Consider the following 13,087-nt stretch of genomic DNA (forward strand, 5'->3'; position numbering starts at 1 on the left):
TTGCTCCTTTGAAAGTAATGCATCTTTTTTCTCTACTTGCTGTTATGATTTTTCTCTCTTGATTTGATGATGATGTACCAAAGTGTAGTATTTGTTGTCTTTATCCTGCTTGGGGTTCTTAGTAATTTTTGATTCTGTGACTTGGATTTTTTATCCCTTTTGGAAAATTATTGGTTATTATCTCTTCAAATATTGCTTCTGCTACATCCTCTCTTCTTCCCTTCTTGAACCCCAATTACGTTTGCTACAATGTTTCATGATAGACCATGTCACACGTCTCTGACACTTTTCTGTATTTTCCATCCTTCTTGTTCTTTGTGCTTCTGTCAGGATATTTTCTACTGCCCCCTCTCCAGCTCACCAGTCCTCTCTTCAGCTGTGTCCAATCTGTTGTTATACCCCATTTTTGAGTTCAAATTTTGATTACTATATCTTCTTCAGTTCTAGAATTTCTATTTGCTTTTTGACATTATTGATTCCAGTTCTCTACTAAAGTGTTCAATTTTTTTCATTTATTTTCTTGATCACATTAATTACAATTATTTTTAAATCTGTGCCTGATAACTGCAATAATCTGGGACACCTGTGAGTATATTTCTATTTTGCTTTTTTCCCTTGGCTCTCTTTCTTGGATCCTAGTAATTTTGGATGGATGCTCATCCCTGTGCCTGAAAGAGGGATCTGGATGAAGTTATTTTCCTCCAGAGAGGATTCACTCTATGGTCCAGCAGGCAGCTAGAGTAGGGGCAGTTTGTCTTAATCCAATCAAGGACTCAGGTAATTCAAGGTTGAGTTGTAGTGAGGCTTGATCAACCCTAATGCACCCGCTCTTAAAGATCCCAAGTGAAAGCCTACTGCATTTACAGAGGGCAGCCTCCTGGTCAGTTCCTGATTTCCAGTTTTCATCTCCACAACAACGTAAGACTGCCAAAAATTCCACTCTATTTTCCAGCTGCTTTTCTTGGCTTCTTAGCCTTTCATTTTATATGACTAAGATTCACCAAGTACTTCAAAGAGAAAACCATCAACTGTCAGCCTCACTTCTCTGTACCTCTTTTTTTCCTGGAACCTTGGCTTCTGGAATCCTGGCTGATCTGGGAGCCCCACAGACCAAGTTTTATTTCCTCAGACCTATAAGGCTGCTGAGAGCTGTGATACTTTTCTGCTTCTATGAGTGTCTCAGCCTCTTTGTCAATGCCGAGAGTCACCAGATGCCAAGAGGAGAAAAGCAGCTTTCAGAATGTTGGGCTCACTTCAGTGAGCTTCCCTTCTCTCTGGCCGCACCGCGCGGCATGAGGGATCTTAGTTCCCCCAACAGGGATCGAACCCATGCTCCCTGCAGTGGAATCGTGGAGCCCTAACCACTGGACTGCCAGGGAAGTCCTCTCTCTGGTATCTTGACCCTTCAACTCAGGCTGTTGCAGTGGCTCTCTGAAAACTTCAAACAGATCAATTTTAATTGTATCCATCTTTTTCAGTTGTTCTCAGTGGAAGCAGCAGTTTTCTACTAAATACTCCATCACAGGAAGTGGGAGCTGTCTCCTTATTTCTTTTTACAACTTCATAGTACTTCCCTTCATGGATGTACTATAGCTTATTTAACTGACTCCCTACTAAGAGACATTTGGGTTGTTCCAGCCTTTTGCTATAACAAATAAGGTCATGGTGAATAGCCTTCTGCATATGTCTTCATACATTTGCTATTGAATAGTTGAGATAGAATACTAGAAGTACGATTGCTGGATCAAAGAGTAAAGGCATATGCAATTTTGCTAGATATTGCCAATTTCACTTCATAGAAATTGTACTATTTTGGGGTCCCACTTGCAGTGTATAAAAGTGCCTATTTTCACATAGTCTTGCCAAAATCTACATTATCAAACTTGGAGTTTCTTTTTTCAATCTGATTGATGAGAGATGGAATCTCAGTAGTTTTGACATGCATTGCTCTTATTGTGAGTGAGGGCTATCAGTATACCTTTTCTGTGAACTCTCTATTCATACCTTTGCTTATTTTTTTAAAAATCAGGTTGTGGATATTTTCTTTTTCAATTTTTAGGAAATCTTTATTACATTAAGTATGTGAGTACTTTGTGATACAAGTTGCAAAATTCTTCCCAATTTGTAATTATCTTGTGACTTTACTTATTTTGTTGTTGGCAATGTTGTCAAATTTCTTTGCCTAGATTTTTTAAATTAGTTAGAAATTCCCACTTTGGGGTTATAAATATAAGATTTACCCATGTTTTCTTCTAGTATTGTATGTTTTTCTGTTTGTGTTTAATTTTCATTTAGATCTCTAATACATTTATAATTTCTCCTGGAATACATTGTGAGAAAAAGATCCAATTTCTTCCTTTTTCTTCATAGCTATCCATTGGGCCCAACACTGTTTGAAGTTAATTTTCCCCTCTGATTTCAGTGCCTCTTTTGTCATATACTAAATTTTCCTGGACATTCTATTCTGATCCATTTGTTTATAAGTCTTTTCCTGAGCCGATACCTCATTGCTTTAATTTAGAGGATGTTAAATGTTTTACTAACTCTAATAGGATTAGCCATGCATTAAGTATTCTTTTCAAATATTTCCTGGCTATTCTCGGTTGTTTATTCTTCCATATAAACTTTATAATCAACTTGTCTACTTCCAGAAAAAAACCTGAGGAAATTTTTATTGAGATTGCATTAAATTTATAAAACTAATTTAGAGAGAAACAACATCTTTATGATGTTAAGTTTTCCTATTCAATATTAGGGTGGGGTTTTTTTCAGTTTGTTCAAAGCTATTTTTATCTCTTTTGTGAGTGTTTTGCAGTTTTCCTATTATTTTTGCACATACTAGGTTTCTGTCTAGGTATTTAAAATTTTATTATTGTATACAGGGTCTTCCCTTCCCTTGTATCTTCAAATGGCTTATAATTTATTTTTACAAAGGCTAGTAATTTTACTACGCTAATTTTATGTCCTGCTACTTTATTATCTCATGGCTTGTAGTACTTTTCCATTGATTCTTCTGTTTTTTCCAGATATGCAATTATAAACAAAGAGTTTGCCTCTTCCTTTCCAGTTCTTACAAGTCTAATTGTTTTCTCTTGCTTAATTGCATTAGCTAACATTCCAGTGCAATGTTAAATCATTGTAGAGGTAGAAGGCATCCTTTTCTTCCTCCTGACTTGACTCCCTAAAGGTGTTTGACATCTGACAGTCAAATAAGAAGCTGACTTTTGGACAGATACACACACACACACACACACACATTTTATTAGGTTTTAAAAAAAAGTGTTTCCATGCTATTTTTCTGTGTATGCTAAACTTTTTTTTTTTTTTTTTTACTTTTTCAGCTGCACTGCATGGCTTGCGGGATGCTAGTTCCCCGACCAGGGATCGAACCCAGGTCCACTGCAGTGGAGGCATGGAGTCCTAACCACTGGACCACCAGGGAATTCCCTAGACTTTTGTATTTGAAAAATTATTTATAGAAATAGTTTGATGACATATCTTGCTCTAGACCAAGAGTAGCCCCCAATACTAGGCTCACTTTCTTGAGTTCTGTCTTCTTCCAGATGTTGGTTGATAATTTCTTCTACCTTGTTAATTCTTTGATGATTTTAAAACTGCATTTTATGTTTTCTCTAGCTTTACTTTAGCTTTATCTTTAGCAAGATGGTTGGTCTGAATCCCCTCATCTTCTGTTACCAAAAGCAGCACTCCTACTTGATGCCAACAAATTAAAAATAAGTTTTAAAAGCAATAAAGAGGAAAAAGAGAGGAAACAGATTTTTGAAGTCACATTTTTCAGTGTGTGAAAGATTTCCAGATGTGTCTGAACTACCATTTAGAAACAGGTACTTCTCCACAAAGAGATAAGAACATAGACTTTTTAAAAATAAATTTATTTATTATTTTATTTATTTATCTTTGGCTGTGTTGGGTCTTCATTGCTGTGCGCGGGCTTTCCCTAGTTGTGGCGAGCGGGGGCTACTCTTCATTGCGGTGTGTGGGCTTCTCATTGCGGTGGCTTCCCTAGTTGCAGAGCATGGGCTCTAGGCGCACGGGCTTCAGTAGCTGTGGCACGTGGGCTCAGTAGTTGTGGCTCGCGGGCTCTAGAGCGCAGGCTCAGTAGTTGTGGTGCACGGGCTTAGTTACTCTGCAGCATGTGGGATCTTCCAGGACCAGGGCTCGAACCCGTGTCCCCTGCATTGGCAGGCGGATTCTTAACCACTGCGCCACCAGGGAAGCCCAAGAACATAAACTTTTTGTGACTAAAAAGTAATAAAAATAATACAATTTCCATAACATGACCCCCCACGGAGCATAAGTTTATATAGTCACGCCTTACATTTTACCCGATTCATGTATCATCTAAGCTCTCCTAGCCTTACCTTATGGTACAGCAGATGTTATTCTCTTCTGAGAAAACACTAAGCTATTCCTTGATACTTATCTGCTGCTTATGCACATTTTTCCAGGGGAGTCACTCTCCTCACATACACAACAAGCAAAAAAATAAACAAACAAAAGAAAAAACCAAAAAAAAAAAAAAAAAGCAAAAGGCGCTTCTACCTTTCTGACTTACAGGAAATGCTTGGTACTCCTTTATCGTCCCACCAAACACAACATGATGTGAGATCTCTTCACTGAACCACACACTTCTTTGGGACTCTGTCCCCAGCTTTCTCAATCCAATTTCTTGCATGGCCATTCAAAAGCATGCCTCATGGGTTTAACAACGGTACTCAAGAATTCGAACCAACTACTTTTGTTAGAGCTTAAAAAGCAACTACCCAGATTTTGAGTACCTGGGCAGGAGGTTGACTAATATATTTGGAACAGGATCTGACATTTAATGGGAATTGGCAGGGTTAAAACAGCACCTGAAGGTGACAACTGTAGGGGATCTCGGGAGCGATGGAGAGGTGGACCCATTTCATGCTGGGCCCAAGGTGCTGTATATGTGGTTTCCAATATTCGAAACTACATATCGATTATGAGAAATCTCTTCCGGAAACACAACAGACTAAGATGATGCACACAGGCCTTCCTATCTACTGCAAACATACGGAAGAGTTGGATGTAATCGTTTTTTTTAATGCAGTATTTCAAAAAAGAAAGAATGGGAGATGACCAGGGGCCAAGAACAAAGATAGGAATCAAAGCTAGAGCAGTAAGTGAGCTGTGGCAGCACTGGGTATGGTGGCCCACTAAAGATGGGGCCCTGGCAAGGGCCCTAGGGCCTGGAGTTGGAAAGTCTCACTCGCACAGGAGACACGGCCTCCCGGTTCCAGGGGGCAGAGGAATTGGAACCAAGCCCAGGCGAGAATCTCTGAGTCTCGTTTATGAAATGGGGACCAGAAATTTCTGCACACAGGCGCAAGAAGGAAACTAGGAATTTGGTCCTCTATGCATCCACGGGACCGCTAAAAAAAAAAGGTACATGTGTGCACCATAACAGGAAAATTATTTGAATAGGAAGTATAACTTCCCGCAGAGAGAAAGGAGGAAATAAAAATAACTTAAGACAATAGAAGGTAGAAAAAAGGGGATGGGGGTTATTTGTTTCCTCGGGCTGCAGGAACAAGGTTCCACACACTCAGAGGCTGAAAACAGCAGAAACATAGCTGTTCTCTCACGGTCTGGAGGCTGCAAGACAGAGATCCCTTTTTGGAGGCTCTGAGGGAGAATCGGCCTCTCTCCTGGCCTCTGGCTGTGGCCGACAATCCTTGGCACTCCTCGGCTTGTACACGCATCCCTCCAACCCCTGCCTCAACCGTCACCGGCCTGCCTCTGTGTCTCCGTGTGTCTGAATCTCCCCTTCTTACAAGGACACCAGTCACTGGATTAGGGCCCAACCTAATCCAGAATGACCTCGCTTTAACCTGCAAGGAGCCTATTTCCAAAGAAGGCTTTATTTACAGGTTCCAGGTGGACACGAGTTTTGGAGGGACACTATTCAACCCAGTACTGGGGGGTTAAACAAAAAGGATCATAATCACCTGGGGGGACACGTTAAAAACACAGATTCTTAGTTCTGACCTGCCTGAGATTCTGAGTCAAGTCGACTGAAATAAGGAAGGGCCCCAAGTCTGCATTTAGCACCCCAGTGACTCTGCGTGCACTGACTTAGGAGGACAGATCACCAGATAACCCGAAGTGCTCTGCTGGGGGCCAGTGGGGTGGGGCGGGGAGACATGTGGCTCTTGAGGGGGAATTAAAGGTGAGAGGAGGTGACCAGGCAAGGTGATGCACATCTGCAGCAGCACAGAGCCCGGAGCTCAGCTCCCCCAGTGGACCCAAGATACGAGATGGGGAGGAAGAGGGCGAGAAAGGCCAAGGCCTTGGGTTTCTTCCTGTGTTTCTGTTTTTGGTCTGGGGAGGAGCTCTAAGAGCTTGCTTTTAGATGTCATCATTAGTGAGCATGGAATAACTTGACAACACTCAGTGCAAGACTTGCTGCGTGTTTTGCTTTGCATTGTTTTGTCTAAACCAAATGAGCAGTGACTCTGAGCCTCTCCACCACGGTTGGTGAGACATTCGGTCTCAGTCACTGCAGGCCAACCCGTCTCCCTCTCTCTCTCCCAAAGGGCCCTCCACGACCCAGGGGCCTGAGCGAAAGCCTTTGCTCTTCAGTCCATCAGGGCTGCCTTTGAGATGCTCACCATTCAGCCCCGTGAGATCCACTCCCAGCATCGCTCCCCGGGCCCGCTGTGCGCACAGAAAACCTGGCTGCATTTTGCAAAGCCAGAGCTCAGCCTTCAGATCCCCAGTACCGCAGGTCACCCCCATCAGGGGCCTGCCACCTCCCAGGGCTGTGTAAGAACAGGATGAGGGCTCTGCTTTCAGTCCTTGGGAATCCAGCTGCATGCCCCGCGAGTCACTGGCTCACTTTCCCCAAATGTCCCCTCCCTCCCAACCTGTTGCAAGTCCTTCTCCCTATTGGACAATCAGAACCCCAGTGAGCCCGACTTGCTGAGCCCCTCCTGGGGTGAGGCAGGGCCAGCGCTACAGGACACAGAGGCCGGCTAACCCTTTCTCCATTAGTTTATCCCACCACATATGCTCGTATAAGTCAGGGCTGCACCTTGTGTTTGTATTTGAACATGTACTTATTTCCCTTTGTGCTGAATGACGTAAGGTGATTTGGATACTTTAAGCAAGAAAGAAATTGTTTCCCTTCTCTAAGCAACAAGGCGGGGGGTCCAGGGTTTGGCACTATCATGTCCATGGCCAAGCCGCTTTACCTCCTTAAACCTCAATTTCTTTACCTGTAAAGCAAAGATAACGTTTTCCTTGCCCTTCTCACTCTCACAAAGCTTAGGAAGAGAAAATATGAAAAAAGACTTTGCAAATCAAAGGCACTTTCTGGCGACACAGAGCCTTACGCTTCCATGGCATCTCACCCAAGGTAGGGGTCCTGCTCCCACAGGTAAACACGTGGGCCTTTGGACCAACCATCTTTTCATCTGCCGCTCATGAAACTGACTAGCTTCTAGAGTCACACACTGGGAGGTGGAGTTCAGATGCTGTTTGCGAGTGCTCCTGTTTCTCTGACTACAAGCCCTCATCAGAGGGACTGTAAATATTGTCGTCTGGCCCGCCTCAGCTTTAGATGGAGTGGAAAGATGTCCTGGGTGGCCAGAACAGCCCTGGTTTATATCCATCCTGGCCCAGGGATGAATAATCCCCCATCCCCTTCCAGTTTGATCAACGATCTATACGCTCACTTAACTGCTTTAAGTAAAGAGGATTAGGTTAAATACTTATGATGCAAAACAGAGTGTCATATAATTACCAAACCCGTCAACATCCTTTTAAAGGAACACACCCCTGAGAGGAGGAGCAACGAGACTCACGGGCTAGTTCTTGAAGTCTGTCGCCATCTTGTGGCTAAAAGCTGCTGTTTGACAGGCTATTTGGACCTTTTCAGAAGGGATGGAAGAGTAATGGACACAGAATACACGGAAAGAATCAGGGGCTTGCAAAATAAGCATCTCATTAACATACATTTTTGTGTTTGTTGATTAAAGAAAAGGGTAACCATTGTCAGGAGATGCTGATAAGGCAGAATTAAGCCTCTCAGATTAGACTCAGATTCTGACTAAAAGATTGAATATATGCAGCTTGCGGGTTACAATGTCATTTTGATGTAAGTTCTACCTTATATATATATATATATATTGATTAATTCAACAGAGGGGATGATGGCACTTAATCAAATAAATGCACCAAGAAGTGTTTAACTCTTGTCTGGAGGAGAGGAGGACCAGTCTACGTAACAAAGGAACTGCCCGGAAAGGGGTCGGGTAGTGTTCAAAGACGCTTCCCTGAGAAAGTGACTTTGAGCTGAAATCTGACAAATGACTAGGAGAAAGGGGGGCGGGGGGGGGGAGGAGCCAGTGCAGGGACCCAGGGACCCAGGGACAGGGGTGCCGGTGATCTCCGAGTATCTGTGTAGCTGAGAGGAGGCTCACCTGCTGTAAGTGTAGGTGGTGGGGAGGCCAGTGGTGGGAGAAGGTGCCTGACAAGCTGGTGGATGAAACGCTGCAGCGTGTCCTGGGCATGTTGAGGATTTTCCACCTTTTCTCTAGGACAGTGGGAAGCCATTCCCACGATATAAGCAAGGAGCCGACAGGGCCATATTTGAGTTTCAGAAAGATCACTCTGGCGACAAGGAGGAGAGAAGGCTGGAGAGGGGCTGTCGTGGATTTGAGACAGCCACTGTCGCAGGATCCAGGTGGGCATCAGAGCGGTGGGGACGGGGCGCTATTCTACATGTTTGTGTGTGTTCACTTACGCAATCCTTACAGAAGCCCTATGGGATAGGTACTACTATTACACCCATTTTACAGATGAAAAATGAGGCACACAGAGGTCGCAATTCCAGAGGCCACCCTCACGACTACTACACTTCATTGCCTACAGAGGGTAATAGGAAAATGGAGGAGAGTAGAGAAGGTTCCAAGAGCTATTTCAGAAGTAAAGTCAACCAGACTTGATGTGTTGAATAAGGGACCCGAAAGACCGGTCAAGAGGGACTTCCCTGGTGGTCCAGTGGCTAAGACTCCGTGCTTCCAATGCAGGGGGCGAGGGTTCGATCCCTGGTGGGGGAACTAAGATCCACAGGGCACAGCCGAAAAGTAAAAGAAACAAACAAAAACAAAAACAAAGAAAAAAAAGAAAGGTCAACAGTGACACCTAGTTTGTCAACTTTACAATGGTCGACAGGGAGGCTGGTATGACCCCAGTATCAGAAGCGGCTGCAGATGCTGGGTGAGACCAGTGTTTAAGACAACCAAGAGCGGATACTGGGAAGATCACTGGCTCAAGAGACGGGAATGTGGCTCTACTGGTCAAGAGGTGGCAGCTTCCTGTCTTCCTGGAGACAGGAAGGAAAAGGGGGTGAGAACCTAGCCCTGAGGAACTCTGGCATTTCATTGCAGGATAAGCCTGAAATGAGAGGAAGTATTAAAACCAGTAAAGCCAGAATTTAGTATCATTAAAGCCAAAGGAGAAGAAAGTTTCAAGGAACAAGGAAGAGATGAGCAACCACACGAATGCTGTTGGGAAGTCAGGCAAAGCTGAGGGCTGGAAAATGTCCTTCAGATTTTGCGCCAGGGTCACGGAGACACCTACTCAGAGAAGTCTGGTGTGACGTGGCAAGGCAGCGGCCACTGGCAGCTGAGGGGATGGAGTAGGCGGGACCTTTCCTTCTTTCAAGATAGAATATATTTATCGAATATGTTTAGATGTTGGAGAGAGCGATCCAGATGACAGAGAGCAATTGAGTGTATAGAAGAAAATAATTGACAGTGTTAATTTGCTGAAAAGGTGGAACAGGATCCAAAGCACAGGAGGAGAAATTCGTTTCAGATAGCAGAGGGGTCTGTCCTCTAATGTAGGAGGGAAGGAGAGGGTCGGAAGAGATATAGACAGATATGAAGGCTCCGTGGAAGGGTAAGGAGATTCCAGGCCGAGGCTTCAATTTGCTCTGTGACATGAGATGCACAGCCCCCGCCTGGGTGGGGTACATAATCAAGAACAGAGGATTAGTATCTTGTATGCTCACATATTTTTCTCACCAGATGACTTCTTTTTAACCCAAATGGTTCCCAAACCTGCTTACTTCAGTTGTTTCTGATATCGCAATTACATAATGAAATGTCACAACTAAATATGAGTGTGAGTAAAGGGTTGCTGTTTCTGTGAAAACTTAGTTGAATGTTTTGGAAAAATTTGATAAAGACAAGATGCAAAAAAATCCTGTCCATCTAGGGACAAGCAAGGCAACTGTCAAAGACAGAAAAACACTACAGTAAAAATCTTTGCTCTGCAAGACTCTGTTCTCGTTCCGGTTTTAAGAGAACAAAACTGGAGATCGCCGAATTGTAAGTCTGGCTTTTGCAAAGAAAATGAGATTGAACTCTAATGGATCTATATTCAGTGAAACAAAGCCTAGGCCTTACTTCAAAATACTGTGGGATGAATGTATGTGTTTTTGTGACTCCCCATCTGAACTCTTCCTGGTGAAGCGAAACCAACTCCTGGACCAAACAATCATTAGGAGGCTGCCTCGGTTACAAAGGTAAGAAGTAAGGAAAGGGGGGTGGGAGTGAAGTTACGGGTTGCTTACGGTATATTAAGAAGTGTGGGACTTCCCTGGTGGCGCAGTGGTTAAGAGTCCGCCTGCCAATGCAGGGGACACGGGTGCGATCCCTGGTCCAGGAAGATCCCACATGCCGTGGAGCAACTAAGCCCGTGCTCCACAACGACTAAGCCTGTACTCTAGAGCCCGCAAGCCACAACTACTGAGCCGATGAGCCACAACTACCAAAGCCTGCGTGCCTAGAGCCGGTGCTCCGCAACGAGAAGCCATCGCAATGAGAGGCCCGTGCACCGCAACGAAGAGTAGCCCCCGCTTGCCCCAACTAGAGAAAGCCCGAACGCAGCAACGAAGACCCAATGCAGCCAAAAATAAATTTATTAAAAAAAAAAAAATTTTTTTTTAAAAGAAGCGTACTTAACAGGTATTTTTAAAAATTTACTCCTTACAACAGCCCTGCACATTCTCATTCTCACTCAGCAGACCAGGCAACAGAGAGGTTAAATAAATTGCCAACTATCAAGTTACAGCATCTGGGTAGGAACTCAGTTCTGACCTGTATCCTCAGGGTGGCCATTTCCATTGGTCTTCCATGCACCTGGACGTATCCCCTCAAACATGCTCCACCCATGCCCTCCATCAGCCCTCCACCAATGATTCATCCTTGCCCTTCACCTCCCATAGCTAATCAGTCACCAAACCCCGTCCAATTGACTCCCGTCAATATCTATTCCATTTGTCCCCGCTGTCACCTTGCAGAAATTTCACATCTTCTTTTGCACGGACTTCTGCCAGAACTAGGTTGCCCCAATTTCTTAATAATCAGATCTGAGCGGCATCATTCTTTAATATATATCAGTTTAACACTTGCTCTTTCTGCCAAGTTCTTTCTTCATTGGCCTCAAGGACATTGCCTTCCAGGTATGTTCCTGGTTCTTAGCAGTCTTTCTCAATGTCCTTAGTGGCCTCTTTTTCTTTTACCAGCCTCTGAAATATTGATGCTCCTTAGGGGCCATTCCTTGGGTCTCTTCTTATTCTGGCTTCTTCCCTGGAAGATCCTGTTTTTGCCAACAGCTTCAACTGCGTTCACACGCTGATGATCACTGATGGCCCTCCTACCATTTTCACAACTGTTTAGTATTTCTGTCCACCCAGTGGCCTGTAAGCACCTCAAATACAAATATGTATGCCCCAAACTGGACTCTCATCTTCCATGTCCCTTTGACCAACCTCAAGCCTACTTCTATACACATCCCTCAACGTTGCCCATCTCAAATGTTGAAATCATCCTTCACTTCTCCGTCACTTGCCTTCACAACCCAGTCTCAAGCCCTGTGGATTCTTCATGTCCTCAAACTTCCCATGGCCATCACTCCTTTCAAGCCTGCCACTAGCTTTCTATCACCCTGTTTCCATTGTGTCTCCAAAGGAGACCTCCTCGGTGCAGTCAGCATGAGCTTCCTAAGCCATCTGTACTTTGTCCAGGTGCCTGCAAGAACAGCCACTTAGTACGTTAAACAAAGCCATTGATATTGCATACAAGGTCTTTGATGACCTAGATCTTTCCTACTTCTCCAGTTTCAAAACGTTGCACCCCATAATCACTCTCCATTCCAGGAATAATCAACTATCTACGGTTCTCCAAACAAGGCATCTTCCCTCAACTCTGACTTGGCACCTGCCCTTTCTCCTGTCCAGAACCCTGGAAAACTCCTACTCCTCCCTAAGATTCTTAGAGAAGCTTTTGTTGTCCTCAACTCCTTTCTCCTCCCCCAGCCCCAGCAAAGTTCTCCATAAACAGCATCATTTTTATAACCAAAGTACTTAATTGTATGTAACAATCATGTCCTGGCTTGGAGAGTTGCCGGGGGCCAGCATGAAAGCGTTCTCACAGCTCCTCTTTCATTTTCAGGAAACTCCTTCCTCCTTTTAAGGGCCACCTGACATCCCAGACCTTAAGATCAGTCTTCCAAGTCCCTGACCTGGTCCCCAGGTCATGGTCATCTTCTGCATCCCAACTCCAGCCATGATGCAGAACTATGAGTGGCCACGATGACAGCCCGCATGACACCCTAGAACGTGTCACGTTCTCAGATTCCCCTTTGCTATGGTTGCTTCACCTCTAAAATCCTAGTCTCCACCCCGAACTTCCTATTCTATCCACTATATACGTATGTCACATGCATTTTATCATCTTCAATCTTTGTCCCTTCCCAGTAGCCCCATTTATCAGTGCCTTACTGATCCTACTTCTCTCGCAACCCAGCCCAAACCCCACGGCCAGTCTCCAGCAATCTCAAGTGACCGTGCCCTTTGGACACTCCTACCTGACAAAGCCTGACCCTGACACAGTCCACTTTTTCCATTCTACATTCTTGGCAGCTGAGCACTGCTGAAGAAAAATCAGGACTTGGCACTCAGCCACTGAAATTCATGGTTTCCTATTGCAAATGGGTTCCAAGGCATCCCTCCATCTTTTCACTTGGCTTT

Source organism: Balaenoptera acutorostrata, chromosome 10 (genome assembly GCF_949987535.1).
Source record: "Balaenoptera acutorostrata chromosome 10, mBalAcu1.1, whole genome shotgun sequence".
Lineage (NCBI taxonomy): Eukaryota > Metazoa > Chordata > Mammalia > Artiodactyla > Balaenopteridae > Balaenoptera > Balaenoptera acutorostrata.